The 6,000-nt window shown below is 39.7% G+C and overlaps 1 protein-coding gene across 1 annotated transcript in view; it reads left to right on the top strand.

Annotated features, from left to right (window-relative positions):
* The first annotated feature begins 3,784 nt into the window (after positions 1-3,784).
* Positions 3,785-6,000, top strand: part of LOC134528797 (zinc metalloproteinase nas-13-like) — a 66,636-nt gene continuing 64,420 nt past the window's right edge. The window contains exon 1 of the mRNA XM_063362462.1: positions 3,785-3,822. The gene's annotated coding sequence lies outside the window, so the exon portion shown is untranslated. The remainder of the gene's footprint in view (positions 3,823-6,000) is intronic.

Genomic DNA, 6,000 nt, shown 5'->3' with positions numbered 1-6,000 from the left:
TTTGGCGGACGTATTCGAGAATTTTCGCAGTCTTTGCTTGGAGACGTACAGTCTAGACCCGTCACACTACATTTCCTGTCCTGGGTTCGCTTTCGATGCGATGCTTCGCACCACAGGAGTACAACTCGAGCTTCTGACAGATTACGATATGTATATGTTTGTGGAAGCAGGTATTCGTGGGGGTGTAGCGCAAAGCATCAAACGTCATTGTGTGGGTAACAACAAATATGTTCCTGAGACACATGATGTGTCCAAGCCATCCACATATCTACAGTACATTGATGCAAATAATTTGTACGGGTGGGCGATGTCGCTGTCGCTTCCGATTCGACATTTCAAATGGTCAGACACATCTATTGATGTCATGACTATTCCAGAAAATTCTCCTATCGGGTACATTATCGAATGTGACGTGGAGTACCCTACTGAACTCCACGAAAGTCACAAAGACCTTCCGTTTCTCCCCATCAATCAATGTCCGCCCGGCTCCAAACAATCAAAGCTCATGACAACACTAGAAATTAAGGAACATTACATTGTACACTACAGAAACCTCCAGCAAGCAGTATCACATGGGTTGATAGTTACTAAGGTACACAGAGTCCTCCAGTTTGAGCAGTCGGCGTGGTTGGAGCCATACATTAAGCTCAACACCAATAAGCGCAAGGCTGCAGCCAACGAATTCGAGAAGGAGTTCTTTAAGCTCGCTGTAAACAGTACTTTCGGGAAACTGATGGAGAACAAGAGGCGGAGGCTCAAAATGGAGTTGGTATGTTCCGAGAAGCGGTTCAAGAAACTGGTGTGTCGTCCATCCTTCAAGGACCGCACAATGTATGAACCGAACTTGACTCTAGTCCACCTGAACCATGAGACCATAATTTTCGATAAGCCAATCTATGCCGGACTCGCAGTACTTGATCTCTCAAAAACACTCATGTACGACTTCCATTACAGCACAATGAAACCCAGATATGCAGAAAACATTCATCTGGCATACATGGACACCGATAGTTTCGTATACGAGATACAAACCGATGATTTCTACCATGACCTCAAAGCCGATCCTACACTCATGGAGAAGTTTGACACCAGCTGCTACCCTTCCGACCACCCTTGCTTCTCCCCCATCAACAAAAAGGTTGTCGGAAAGTTTAAGGATGAGTGTGGGGGGAAAGTGATGAGTGAGTTTGTCGGTCTGCGGGCCAAACTGTATGCATACAAGTGTGGTGACAAAGTTGAGAAGAAGGCCAAGGGTATCCAGCGGTGTGTGGTCAAAAACCGCATAACATTCAGTGACTACCTGGATGCCCTGCACGATCACCACACACGACGAGTAGCAGTTAGGGCCATACGCTCGAGGCAGCAGGTGCTCTATAGCGAGAGCACAAATAAGCTGGCCATAACATGGGAGGATGATAAGCGCCAAATATGTGAGGATGGCATCCATACGGTTCCCCACGGCTATGTTGGAGATGAATTATCTGTTGTATAGTTCCAGTCTTTTTGTTGTAAACAGTTTTCGTTTTTGTATATAGTTTCTGTTTTTTTTATAGCTTCGTTTGACAAGTATATTTTTCTCTCCTTGAGGGTTTTGTTTTGTACAATATATTTCTTTGATTCAGTAAATATAATTTTACCTACATATCGCTTATTATTTTTTTTAATTAATGCCCTATATTCCTCAAGGTACTTATACTTAATTTGATATCGTAAAATGATCATGTAATTAGACACAAACACCTAAAATATCTGCTTCCATGCAGCTTTTAAACACAGGAACGCAAACACGAACACTAAGAAATGATATTATACACAAACACCTAAATATCTGCTTCCATGCAGTTTTAAACACGAATACACAAACATTAATTTATTTAGTATGTTTACATGTATGATAGGACTATGAAAAATTTCTGGTCAGCTAAGATGGAGTAATAAATGTTTTTTTAAATTATCATTACTTTAACTAACGCATCCACAACGACAGTATTGATAACATATATTTTAGTTAAAACCTATAAGTGATAAGACTTTAAGAAAAAATGTCGGTTACAACAACAAAGTGACTGTGGATTTTGTGGATCTTGTGGATTCTGTGGATTTTGGTCTATAAGGTTCATAACAATGTTGGTAGAGAATTGTAACTCGACCTTACATACACTAACATACTTTAGAAACCTACAACCGATGACGACACCCACCAGATGAAATCAAGATGGTAGTCTCCACTAAATAAGATGGCTGCCTTCAGCAGACAACGATGGTATATTTTTTTTCCTGATTTTCTAAGTTAATAATTATGATTTTCCAAGATGGTGGATGTAACGAAAAATTGTAACAGGAATGAGTGGGGTGTTCGATGACGATGTCATTGTAACAGAGGGGTGGGGGTGCTAGATTATGTATTTGTAATTTAGAGGAGTGGGGTGTTCGATGCGTAGGTTTTTAATTAAAATTTTATTAAATAATATTTTTAATTTTATTTTAAAATTTTGATTATTTAAATTTTAAATTTTTTTCATTAAAATCGGATAATAAATAAAGATTTTCAAGATGGCGGACGAAACTCAAAATGGCGGAATGATCTAGAAAACAAAATGGAGGAAAGTTCTAGAAAAACAAAATGGCCTCCGGGTTCAAAGGTCAAGGTCAAATCCAAGATGGTTGCAGGAAGTGATGTAATCCAAGATGGCCGCCGGAAATGACGTAATCCAAGATGGCCGCCGGAAATGACGTAATCCTAGATGGTCGCCGGAAGTGACGTAAACCAAGATGGCCGCCGTGGCTCCCCGGCTCCCCCACCACCCACCGGTGTCCCCATACATACTATAATTACCTACTTTTCTGGGTATTAATAATTTCTAACAGTATTTTACCTAAGTAGGAAAGATAGGCTATCTACTTGCGGAGAGCCTTTATATTCATAATTCCATTATAACTTTACAGGGTCACTGCTTATAGAGTCCCATAGAGGCGCATTACCGACGAGAAGACTGCAAGCCATTTCGGCAGTTTGCTCGTAGAGGCTGTGAGGCGTATGATGCGCGAGCCTGTGTCACCCTTAGTGCCCTCGCGCTTGTATAACTCGTGCGTCCAGCCACATTGAAGAATCTTCACTGCAAATCAAATATGAATAAAAACTGAATGATTCAACAAAATTTGAATTCGGCTCTCATTTTTTCGCAATCAATATAATTATCTCATAATAGTTTCAAATACTAAATAACATTTATCATTTAAACATAATACTCTTTGGTAGAAAATAAATATGCATTTAAGTGACGTTGAAGTAGGATATTTAATTGAAATCACATAAAAGGTGTGGCACATTGTCCTTTCCGTACGAGAGTTTGGTTTTTATTTTATTGTTTACTGTGTTTTAAAGTTATCTCACAACAGTTGTGTGTTGATTCCAGTCTATGATTTCTTTGGACTGAAATCAATTAGTGGAAAAACGACTTTCACATTTTTATATCATGCAAATACATTACAGGTTGTGTTTCTTGGAAGGTGGCTCTATCTTTTTAAAATGCGATGGCAGAATAGCACGTTTTAAAGTATAAGAACACAGGTAATGGTTGTAAATTGCACGTATCGTGTAAGGGTAAATTGGTTTCCTTGTCAGTCCACTGCCTTTATTGAGCATTGTCGTGTTGTCGACACAACTGTTCAGCGCTTCTGGCTGCACTAATTGCCCGACTTTCCGCGTTATCGGCCATTCCCCCAGTATTCGCGTGGCCGCGCAAGCACAGGTATAAATACGCAGTTTCCTCAATTAGAACTCGGCACTTATTCATTGTGAAGCTCTTTTTCACTTTCCGCGTAAGTACCACCTAACAATTAACAATTTATTTATTTTTTGTTCACATTTTAAAATGCTTATTTAATTATTTTAAACAAGTGTTAAAACTTAAGCGCTGGATATTCTGCACTGTTTGAACGTCACGACTGTCTTTGCGAGGGTTTGACAAATTCGGATCTAACGTCTCTAGACAGCTAGGTCACTAGAGACGGCCGGAGGTTTAAGCGGGGAGATGGATCAGGAGCGAATGCATTGGCGGAGGAAGACAAACGTCCGCCACGCTTCCCACTTGCAAACCACCGGGTTAAACCTCGCTGGGAGTCGAACTCGGGCCGCCTTCAGGCGAGAGGCCGTGGTCCTCGTTACAACGAATATTACATCAAAACCGTGTAAATGTGTTTGGTACGAATTTTTGAAGTAGTTGGAGTTACTACGAACAGGCAACATTTTTCTCTCACCAATTGATCTGACTTAGTACACAGACAATATTAAAAAAATTACCAGGAATGTTTTCACTTTCTTGCCTAAGTTCGAAATGTTAGCATTACCGAATGTAACTGCAGTGAAGTAATTTGAGAAAGTCTGGTTGTATGAATATCACCTGGCACGCACATTCCCGCGGCGAAGAGTTGAAATATGTGACCTTAACCTTAACGACGCCAGCCCGGTCCTAGTCTACCGTGAAGTTTCCTGCTCCTTTGGTATGGAAATTCTAAAATATCTACAAAAACATAAATAAAAAAGTTAACAATTTATAAATAATATATTAAGATTATTTTTACCGTTAGGCGTCGGAACGTAGATACCACGAAACTATACCTGATAGGTTGAAAATGTGTTAAAATTGTGCGACAAGTTGTATTGCAGTTATTTACCAGAAAATTCTACCTTGAAAACGATTCTCCCTCACCTGGCGACCAGCAGGGCCAGACCGAAATTTAAAATAGTTTTCGAACAAATACAACTATTTAATTGCGTAAATGTTATACTGTGAATTCGCCGCGACACCGCCCAGCCTGGTTGATCAAGGGTTTAAAAGGAAACCACACTATAAGGACAAGTTTTCTTCATCGTGACGCGCTTCGAGCGAACAAACTCGCCGCTTGATCCGGGCCAGCGAGTTAGGTTGAGAACCGGTCTGCACTCCTCGCTACTCGCGTGCCATTGCTGTGTTTTGATTATAGGTCTTAGCAATCGACTATAGTATGAAGTTGTAGAAAAAAAAATACAGGCATTTCTTCTTTTATATACAAACAAAAATATTTCAAACAAATAAAACACAGATTAGAAAGCAACATGATATAAAAATAAAAAAGCATAAAATCATGGTAAACATTTTGTTAGCGAGTAAACGAGTTTCAATCGTCATGAGAAATAAACACTCTCTGAGCTAAGGACATTCACACGCGTGCGAGTATTTTCGCCAATGAATTCGCCTAATGTAGTTGACGCTACCATAGTTACGAATAAATAACGGAACGCACTACTTAAATAGTTGGAAGACGGCTATCCAGGGAAGACAGAAAAAAAAAACATGTACTTAAGCAGCAATCATTGACTTGCAATTGGCTGACAGAACTGTCAAATTCAGCTCATGTAAACAAAGTCATGTGCGTTTGTTTATAAATGGTCCCGCAACAGACTCACATTTTTGTTTTGGTGATAACATAACCTCAACAACGAGCCAAATGTCTCCACCATGAAACATGTTTTCAACAGGTCTATTTGGCTCCACGAAGTATTTTACTGAGCAGCCTGCGCGCGTACTCTATACGGCCGTGTTCAAATTCAAGTACAAAGTTGTGTAATTGCGAACTTGCGACCTTGCGTTCTTCGCTTGCCCTTGTGACGTACTTGACGAATCCGGACCGATTCAGTGTTTGGCCTCGTTAAATGGTATAGGTGTTAGTCAAACAGGTTGTTTGCATTAATTTTTACTTCAAGAAATAAATTTTATTTAAAAAACTGTTTAAATTATAAATTAGGGAAATATACAGATGTAGAATAAGGTTCGATTCAGGCGAAGGGGGGGGGGGGGTGAAACCTAAAAGGGAGGGAGATTTCAGTGTACTACACGTATCAATATGGCGGCCGTTTGTTTTCAAATGTATCAGCTGTACCTGTATTGGAGATTATAATGGAGAATAATGTCAATTCATATCATTACATTTGTATTATGAAGATTCATTTTTGACTTT

Source organism: Bacillus rossius, chromosome 2 (assembly GCF_032445375.1).
Source record: "Bacillus rossius redtenbacheri isolate Brsri chromosome 2, Brsri_v3, whole genome shotgun sequence".
NCBI lineage: Eukaryota > Metazoa > Arthropoda > Insecta > Phasmatodea > Bacillidae > Bacillus > Bacillus rossius.
The sequence above is the reverse complement of the archived record's forward strand: the minus strand, read 5'-3'. Positions and strand labels throughout refer to the sequence as shown.